The sequence below is a fragment of the Arachis ipaensis genome, chromosome B10 (genome assembly GCF_059453495.1).
Source record: "Arachis ipaensis isolate K30076 ecotype BB chromosome B10, ASM5945349v1, whole genome shotgun sequence".
NCBI classification, from domain to species: domain Eukaryota; kingdom Viridiplantae; phylum Streptophyta; class Magnoliopsida; order Fabales; family Fabaceae; genus Arachis; species Arachis ipaensis.
The window spans coordinates 95,424,582-95,434,860 of record NC_142435.1 but is presented as its reverse complement, the minus strand read 5'-3'; the positions used below and the strand labels follow the sequence as shown (position 1 = coordinate 95,434,860).

Sequence of the window (10,279 nt, the reverse complement as noted above, 5' to 3'; positions counted from 1 at the left end):
CATTCAAAGTATTAATTTCAAGAACTCCCTTCTTCATAGGCGTCCCATTACTCACAGGATTCCTCTCAGAAGTGTACATGAACTAGTTATTAGCAACCATGTCAATGAGTTCTTGAGCTTCTGCAGGCGTTTTCTTTAGGTGAATGGATCCACCTGCAGAAGTGTCCAATGACATCTTTGATAGCTCAGATAAACCATCATAGAATATATCCAGGATGGTCCATTCTGAAAGCATGTCAGAAGGACACTTTTTGGTCAACTGTTTGTATCTTTCCCAAGCTTCATAGAGGGATTCACCATCTTTTTGTTTGAAGGTTTGAACATCCACTCTAAGCTTGCTCAGCTTTTGAGGAGGAAAGAACTTGGCTAAGAAAGCCGTGACCAGCTTATCCCAAGAGTTCAAGCTATCCTTAGGTTGAGAGTCCAACCATATTCTAGCTCTGTCTCTTACAGCAAATGGGAAAAGCATGAGCCTGTAGACTTTAGGATTTACTCCATTAGTCTTAACAGTATCACAGATCTGCAAGAATTCAGTTAAGAACTAAAAGGGATCTTCAGATGGAAGTCTATGAAACTTGCAGTTCTGCTGCATCAGAGAAACTAGCTGAGGTTTCAGCTCAAAATTGTTTACTCCAATGGTAGGGATGGAGATGCTTCTTCCATGTAAATTGGAATTAGGTGCAGTAAAGTCACCGAGCATCCTCCTTGCATTATTGTTGTTGGGTTCGGCTGCCATCTCCTTTACTTGTTCGAAATTTTCAATAAGGTTGTCTCTGGATTGTTGTAATTTAGCTTCTCTTAGTTTTCTCTTCAGAGTCCTTTCAGGTTCTGGATCAGCTTCAACAAGAATGCTTTTTTCTTTATCCCTGCTCATAAGAAAGAGAAGAGAAAAAGAAAAGAAGAGGAATCCTCTATGTCACAGTAAAGAGGTTCCTTATTGTTAGTAGAAGAAGAAAAGGAATAGGGGTGAAGAAGAATAAAGAATCCAAACACAAAGGTGATGATAGGAGCAGAGATGTGAGATGACGAGAAGTGTTAGTAGATGAATAAATAAATAGAAGGGTATGAGAGGAGGAGAGAATTTTCGAAAATAAATTTTGAAAAAGAGTTAGTGATTTTCGAAAATAGTTTTTGAAAAAGGTTAGTAGTTTTTCGAAAATTCAAATAAAAAATAAAATAATTAGTCTAATTAAAAAGAAATTTTGAAAAAGAGGGAAGATTTTTTCGAAAATTAGAGAGAGAGAGTTAGTTAGGTAGTTTTGAAAAAGATAAGAAACAAACAAAAAGTTAGTTAGTTAGTTGAAACAAATTTTGAAAAGATAAGAAGTTAGGAAGTTAGAAAAGATATTTTGCAATCACTTTTTTGAAAAAGGTAAGATAAGAAGATATTTTTGAAAAGATATGATAGAAATTGGTTTTTGAAAAAGATTTGATTTTTAAAATCTCAATTAATGACTTGATTCACAAGAAATCACAAGATATGATTCTAGAACTTAAAGTTTGAATCTTTCTTAACAAGTAAGTAACAAACTTGAAATTTTTGAATAAAAACATTAATTGATGATGTTATTTTCGAAAATATGATGTAAAATTAAGAAAAAGATTTTTGAAAAATATTTTTGAAATTTTCGAAAATAACTAAAAAAAATTGAAAAAATATTTGATTTTTGAAAAAGATTTTGAAAAAGATAAGATTTTTTTAAATTGAAAATTTGATTTAACTCATAAAAACAACTAGATTTTAAAAATTTTTGAAAAAGTCAAATCTAATTTTCAAAATTTTAAGAGAGAAAAAGGGAAAGATATTTTTTTTTATTTTTGAATTTTTATGATGAGAGAGAAAAACAAGAAAAATGATGCAATGCATGAAAGTTATGGATCAAAACAATGAATGCATGCAAGAATGCTATGAATGTCAAGATGAACACCAAGAACACTATGAAAATCATGATGAACATCAAGAACACATTTTTGAAAAATTTTTAATGCAAAGAAAGCATGCAAGACACCAAACTTAGAATTCTTTAATGCTTAGACATAAAGAATTCAGGAATGCATATGAAAAACAAGAAAAGACACAAAACATGCAATTGCAAAGATCAAACAAGAAGACTTACCAAGAACAACTTGAAGATCATGAAGAACACTACGAATGCATGAATTTTTTCGAAAAATGCAAGATGAACATGCAATTGACACCAAACTTATAACATGACTCAAGACTCAAACAAGAAACACAAAAAATATTTTTGATTTTTATGATTTTCTAATTTTTTTTGTATTTTTTCGAAAATTATTTGAAAAACAAAAATAAGGATTCCAAAATTTTTAATATGAATTCCAGGAATCTAGCATTCTTAGTCTAAAGCTCCAATCTCAGGGTTAGGCATGGCTTAATAGCCAGCCAAGCTTTAGCACATAACATCAGAGAATATACTGCTCATTACTTATCAAAGTAACTCGCCTCTATGCTGATGGTTTGGAAGCCTCAGTCCAAAAGAATTTAGACATGGCTTTATAGCTAGTCAGACTTCAACATGCTTCATGAAACACTAGAATTCATTCTTAAAAATTTTGAAGAAAAATATATTTTTGAAACATTTTTTTTTTCGAAAACAAAGGAGAAAATTTTTGAAAGATTTTTGAAAAAATTTTTTGAAAACTTTTTGAAAAGAAGAAAATTACCCAATCTAAGCAACAAGATGAACCGTCAGTTGTCCAAACTCAAACAATCCCCGGCAACGGCGCCAAAAACTTGGTATGCGAAATTGTTACTCAGGTTGTGAATTATTGTTTGAAATTGATTCCCTGGCGATGGCACCAAAAACGGATGCACAGAACCATGGTCTAAACATATCTTCACAACTTCGCATAACTAACCAGCAAGTGCACTGGGTCGTCCAAGTAATAAACCTTACGTGAGTAAGGGTCGATCCCACAGAGATTGTTGGTATGAAGCAAGCTATGGTCACCTTGTAAATCTCAGTCAGGCGGATATAAAATAGTTATGGAGTTTTCGAAATTAATACTAAAATAAGGATAGAAATACTTATGTAAATCATTGGTGAGAATTTCAGATAAGCGTATGGAGATGCATTCATTCCTCTGAACATCTGCTTTCCTGCTGTCTTCATCCAATCAGTCTTACTCTTTTCTATGGCTGGATTTGTGTAAGGATGTCACCGGTGCTAATAGCTACTTTCAATCCTCTCGGGAAAATGGTCCAAATGCTCTGTCACAGCACGGCTAATCGTCTGGAGGCATCACACTTGTCGTTGGTTGCATCCTATTCCTCTCTGTGAAAATGGTCCGATGCGCTGTCACTGCATGGCTAATCATCTTGGAGGTTCTCGATCATACTGGAATGGAATTTACTATCCTTTTGCGTCTGTCACTACGCCCAGCACTCGCAAGTTTGGAGTTCGTCACAGTCATTCAATCCCAGAGTCCTACTCGGAATACCACGGACAAGGTTTAGACTTTCCGGACTCTCATGAATGCCGCCATCAATCTAGCTTATACCACGAAAATTCTGATTAAGAGATCTAAGAGATACTCATTCAATCTAATGTAAAACGGAAGTGGTTGTCAGGCACGCGTTCCTAGGGAATGATGATGATTGTCACGTTCATCACATTCAGGTTGAAGTGCGAATGAATATCTTAGAAGCGAAATAAGATGAATTGAATAGAAAACAGTAGTACATTGCATTAATCTTTGAGGAACAGCAGAGCTCCACACCTTAATCTATGGAGTGCAAAAACTCTACCGTTGAAAATACATAAATAATGAAGGTCCAGGCATGGCCGAATGGCCAGCCCTCAAACGTGATCAATCGATCAAAAGATAATCCAAAGATGTCTAATACAATAGTAAAAGGTCCTATTTATAATAAACTAGCTACTAGGGTTTACAGAAGTAAGTAATTGATGCATAAATCCACTTCTGGGGCCCACTTGGTGTGTGCTTGGGCTGAGCTTGAAGTCTACACGTGGAGAGGTCATTCTTGGAGTTGAACGCCAGCTTTTGTGCCAGTTTGGGCGTTGAACTCCACTTTACAACTTGTTTCTGGCGCTGGACGCCAGAATTGGGCAGAGAGCTGGCGTTGAACGCCCGTTTGCATCATTTAAACTTGGGCAAAGTATAAACTATTATATATTGCTGGAAAGCCCTGGATGTCTACTTTCCAACGCAATTGGAAGCGCGCCATTTGGAGTTCTGTAGCTCCAGAAAATTTATTTTGAGTGCAGGGAGGTCAGAATCCAACAGCATCAGCAGTTCTTCTTCAACCTCTGAATCTGATTTTTGCTCAAGTCCCTCAATTTCAGCCAGAAAATACCTGAAATCACAGAAAAACACACAAACTCATAGTAAAGTCCAGAAATGTGAATTTAACATAAAAACTAATGAAAACATCCCTAAAAGTAACTAGATTCTACTAAAAACATACTAAAAATAATGCCAAAAAGCGTATAAATTATCCGCTCATCAGTCATCTTGTAAATCTCAGTCAGGCGGATATAGAATGGTTATGGAGTTTTCGAATATTAATAATAAAATAGGGATAGAAATAATTATGTAAATCCTTGGTGAGAATTTCAGATAAATGCATGGAGATGCTTTCGTCCCTCTAAACCTCTGCTTTCCTGCTGTCTTCATCCAATCAGTCTTACTCCTTTCTATGGCTGGCTTTATGTAAAGACATCACCGTTGTCAATGGCTACTTTTGATCATCTCTGGAAAATGGTTCGATGCGCTTTCACTGCAAGGCTAATCGTCTGGAGGCGTCACCCTTGCCAATGGCTGCATCCTATCCTCTTGTGAAAATGGTCCAAATGCTCTGTCACAGCACGGCTAATCATCTGAGGTTCTCAATCATACTGGAATAGGATTCACCCTCCTTTTGCGTCTGTCACTACGCCCAGCACTCGCGAGTTTGAAGTCCGTCACAGTCATTCAATCCCAGAGTCCTACTCGGAATACTACAGACAAGGTTTAGACTTTCCGGACTCTCATGAATGCCGCCATCAATCTAGCTTATACCAGAAAGATTCTGATTAGGAGATCTAAGAGATACTCATTCAATCTAAGGTAGAACGGAAGTGGTTGTCAGGCACGCGTTCATAGGGAATGATGATGATTGTCACGTTCATCACATTCAGGTTGAAGTGCGAATGAATATCTTAGAAGCGGAATAAGTTGAATTGAATAGAAAAACAGTAGTACTTTGCATTAATCTTTGAGGAACAGCAGAGCTCCACACCTTAATCTATGCAGTGTAGAAACTCTACCATTAAAAATACATAAGTGAAAGGTCCAGGCATGGCCGAATGGCCAGCCCCCATGATCTAAGAACTAGGCATCCAAAGATGATCAAAGATGTCTAATACAATAGTAAAAAGTCCTATTTATAATAAACTAGCTACTAGGGTTTATAGAAGTAAGTAATTGATGTATAAATCCACTTCCGGGGCCCACTTGGTGTGTGCTTGGGCTGAGCTTGAATGTTACACGTGCAGAGGCTCTTTCTGGAGTTAAACACCAGGTTATAACGTATTTCTGGCGTTCAACTCTGGTTTGTGACTTGTTTCTGGCGTTTAACTCCAGACAGCAGCGTAGAACTGGTGTTCAACGCCCTTTTACATCGTCTAAACTCGTTCAAAGTATGGACTATTATACATTTCTGGAAAGCCCTGGATGTCTACTTTTCAACGCAATTAGAAGCGCGCCATGTTGAGTTTTGTAGCTCCAGAAAATCCACTTTGAGTGTAGGGAGGTCAGAATCCAACAGCATCAGCAGTCCTTCTTCAACCTCTGAATCTGATTTTTGCTCAAGTCCCTCAATTTCAGCCAGAAAATACCTGAAATCACAGAAAAACAAAAACTCATAGAAAGTCCAGAAATGTGAATTTAACATAAAAACTAATAAAAATATCCCTAAAAGTAACTAGATTCTACTAAAAACATACTAAAAACAATGACAAAAAGCGTATAAATTATCCGCTCATCACTAACCCATTCACTGTCTGAAAGGGGATAGATGATACTTGCTTCCAATAGTCTAGTCACTTCCTTTTTGACGACTTCCAGGATAGTGGGATTCAATCTTCTTTGTGGTTGACGGACAGGTCTCGCTTCCTCTTCTAAAAATATTCTGTGCTCACATACTTGAGGGTTGATGCCTACTATATCTGCCAAACTCCACCCAATTGCCTTCTTATGCCTCCTCAGTACATCAAGTAACTGCTCTTCTTGTTGAGAAGTGAGTTCCCTTGCAATGATAACTGGAAACTTCTACTCATCTTCAAGATAAGCATATTTGAGATGTGGAGGAAGAGGTTTTCATTCCAACTTCTGATCATGGGCAGGCTCTGGATTGTCTGGAGCTTGTGAAAATGCCGAAGTGCCCTCATTGTCAGTTAAGAGGGTCCTCACACTTGGACCTTGTCCAGTGTGCCTCTCTTCTAACTCTTCCTTGTGAACTTCAGCTACAGTTTCATCTATGGCATCACACTGGAAGATAGAATGATCTTCTGGAGGGTTGTTTATGACTCCATTCAGATTGAAGATTACTATTCGGCCATCTATTTCAAAAGAGTATGTTCCTGAAAAAGCATCCAATTTGAATTTTGATGTCTTCAGGAATGGTCTTCCAAGTTGGATTGATGATGGCTTATCTGAGTCATTATGGGGCATCTCCAAGATATAAAAATCAGTGGGAAATGTAAGCCCTTTAATGTTCACCAAAACATCTTCAGCAACTCCAGCCACTGTAATAATGCTTTTATCTGCTAACACAAAACGAGCTGCCGACCTTTTTAAGGGAGGGAGCCTCAAAATATCATATATAGACAAAGGCATTATACTAACACATGCTCCTAAATCGCACATGCAATCATAAATTACTACACCACCAATAGTACAACTAACTATACAAGGACCTGGGTCACTACACTTTTCAAGTAGTCCTCCCATTAAAGCAGATATGGAACTACCTAAAGGAATAGTTTCTAATTCATTAATTTTGTCATTATGTATACATAAATCTTTTAGAAACTTTGCATATTTTGGTACCTGTTGAATAACATCAAAAAGAGGAACAGTTACCCCAACCTTTTTGAATATCTCTACCATTTTAGGATCGGGTTCCAGCTGCTTCCTGGGCTTCCTTGCAAGTTGTGGAAATGGAATGGGAAAGGTGTTTTCTGCAGTGTCTGCGCCTTTTGGTGCTTCCTCCTGTGGTTGGGCTTCTTCTTTTTCAGCTATGTCCTGTATGTCCTCTTCCTCTTCAACATCTTCTATTTCTACTATCTCTTCAGCTGAGGCGTGTTCTGGTGGGCTTGGCTCCTCCTGATTTCTCTTCTGCAGTGTGGTTCCAGACCTTAGGGTGATGGCATTAATGCCTCTCTTTGGATTGGGTAATGGTTGAGAGGGAATTCCAGTGGAGCTCAAAGGTTGGTTACTGGGGTTATTCATTGATCCAATCTGTGAGGCGAGAGCTTGTACAGCAGAGGTCAGATCATTTAGAGTGGCACTAAGGTTGTTTTCCATGGCCTGTTGTCTCCTATCAATAGATTGTAGTAACTCATCATTAGGAGATGAAGAAGGATAAGTAATTTGAGAGGTCTTCTGTTGGGTATTCTGTGGTCCTTGGGATTGCCTCAGGTGAGGTGCTCTATAAGGTTGGTTCTGCTTCCTGTTGTTGTTATTATTCCACCTTTAATTTCCCTGATTGTCTCTGCCTCCTCTGTTATTGTTGTCCTTCCAATTCTGGTTAGAATTGTCCTGCCATCTATGGTTATGATTTCCACCTTGATTGTACCCTTGGTTGGGGCGGTCATAGAAGTTATGAGTGGATGCCACCATGTTGTCTTCCTGTTGGAGCTGCGGGCATTCATCAGTATAATGGCTATAATCAGCACAAATTCTGCAAACTCTCTGTGGGACTAACTGTTGGCTTTGCTGTGGTGGAGGAGGTTGAGCTTGCTGAACTTGTTGTTGGTTCAATTGCATCTGCTTCAGCAAGTTGGTCATTTCACAAATACTCTGAGCTAGAGCAGCAGTCTCTCTGCTAGAGGATACTTCTGCGACGGCTTTTGAACGGCCTCGTTTCTGCCTGTGGTTCCTAGTAGATTCAGCTAAGTCGCTGATCAATTGCCATGCCTCATCAGTGGTCTTGTACTTCTTCATAGACCCATTGCTAGCACTTTCCAATGTAGTCTTATCTTGGGGCTTCATGCCTTGTGTGATATAACTGAGTAACACTATCTTGTCAATCATGTGGTGGGGGCATGCTTCCAGAAGATTATTGAAGCGTTCCCAGTATTCAAAGAGAGTCTCGTTGTCATCTTGAACAACCATGGAAATGTCTTTCCTCAGTTTATCAGTAACTTCAGATGGAAATAATTTTTCCAAAAATTCTTTTCTGAGTGTATCCCAGTTGGATACATTTGCTAGGGGTTGAGTATCGTACCACTCTCTTGCTTTTCCCTCAAGAGAAAACGGGAAAGCTTTCAGCAAAATTGAAGTTTCATCTGCACCATCACGCCTGACAGTAGAATAGGCTGCTTGGAAATCTCTCAGGTGCTTGATAGGCTCTTGAGCAGGTAAGCCATGAAACTTGGGCATCAAATTGAGCAGTGTGATAAACCCATATTTTATGATGTATTTTGTGCTTAGTTTGAGTGATTTATTCAATCCTTCACCCACTTATTCATGTTAATTGCATGGTTTTACTTTCCCTTCCTTATTATGTGATGTATGTGAAAAACATGTTTCCTATGCTTTTAAATTAATTATTTTCATCACCTTTAATTCCATTCGATGCCATGATCAGTGTGTTCAGTAGTTTCAGATCTTCTAAGGCAAGAATGATTCAAAGGATGGAAAGGAAACATACAAAAATAGAAGGAAAGCACAAAACGTAGTCCTTGAAGAAACTAGCATCCACGCGATCGCATGGACGACGCGATCACGTGCCAAGCGCAAATCAGTAGCGACGCGGCCGCATGACTGACGTGACCGCGCGCCTTAAGAAGAATGCATATGACGCGGCTGAATGAATGACGCGACCGCGTGGCAAGGAAAAGCTCCGAATGATGCGACCGCGTGACCCACGCGGACGCGTGACAGAGGCTACGCACCAGAAATTGCAGAAAATGCTCATAGCGAATTCTGAAGCCCTTTTTGGCCCAAATCCAAGTCCAGAAGGCATAGACCAGAGGTTATGAAGTGAGGGAATGCATCCATTCAAGGAGAGCTCGCCAATTTCCACTTCTCATGTTTTAGATCTAGTTTTAAGAGAGGTTCTCTCCTCTCTCTCTCTCTCTTAGGATTAGGATTTAGGACTTCTCTTAGTTTTAGGAGTAACTCTCGATCCAAGTTTAATGTTTCTTTACTTTAGTTGATTATTTACTTTTGCAATTTGATTTATGAATTCTTCAATATTCCAGATTAATTAAATTAATGTTATTTGAGGTATTCCAGTTTAATATTGCTTTCTCTCATTTATGCTATTATTGCTTTTACTCTGAAGACATCTTTATTCCACTTGATTTACTTTTCTCCTTTTAGATTTGGTTAAGAAATCATTAACTCAGGAGTTATCCAATTCAACAGCATAATTGATAATTGTTATCTTGCCAATTGAATTGAACTTCAATAATCCCAATATTTTCTTAGGAAATAAATAGGATTTGAAGATCAAACCAATTTGTCCCTTGACCTTCCCTTGCTTTAGCAAAGGTTAACTAAGAGGAATTAAGATTCGACTTTCATTGTTGTTGATAAGAATAACTAAGCCTGGACTTCCAATTTCTCATACCTTGCCAAAAGTTTGCTTTACAGTATTTGTTTATTTATTTGAATTGCTATTTAAATCAACTGTCATATTTGTCCCTCATTCTTAAAACCCCCAATTCTACAATCTTCATAACCGATAATAAGAACATACTTTCCTGCAGTTCCTTGATAAGACGACCCGAGGATTGAATACTTCGGTTATCAATTTTTAAGGGGTTTGTTACTTGTGACAACCAAAACACTTGTACGAAGGGATTTCTGTCGGTTTAGAGACTATATCTACAACGCGACTGTTTTTATGAAATTCTGTACTGGCAAAAATCTCGCTCTTCAAAATGGCACCGTTGCCGGGGAACTGCTAACGTGTGCCTTATTATTGGTTATTGTAAATATTTTTCTTTTGCTTGTTTATTTATTTTTGTTTTTCCTTTTTATTTTATTTTCTACCATGAATTCTCACCCCCTCGCTTTGAGTTTG

At 38.0% G+C, this 10,279-nt stretch overlaps 1 non-coding gene across 1 annotated transcript; it reads left to right on the top strand.

Annotated features, from left to right (window-relative positions):
• Positions 1-229: 229 nt before the first annotated feature.
• Positions 230-337, top strand: LOC148580944 (small nucleolar RNA R71). The gene has a single exon (XR_015895585.1). It is a non-coding gene; the product is annotated as a small nucleolar RNA R71 (small nucleolar RNA).
• Positions 338-10,279: the final 9,942 nt, after the last annotated feature.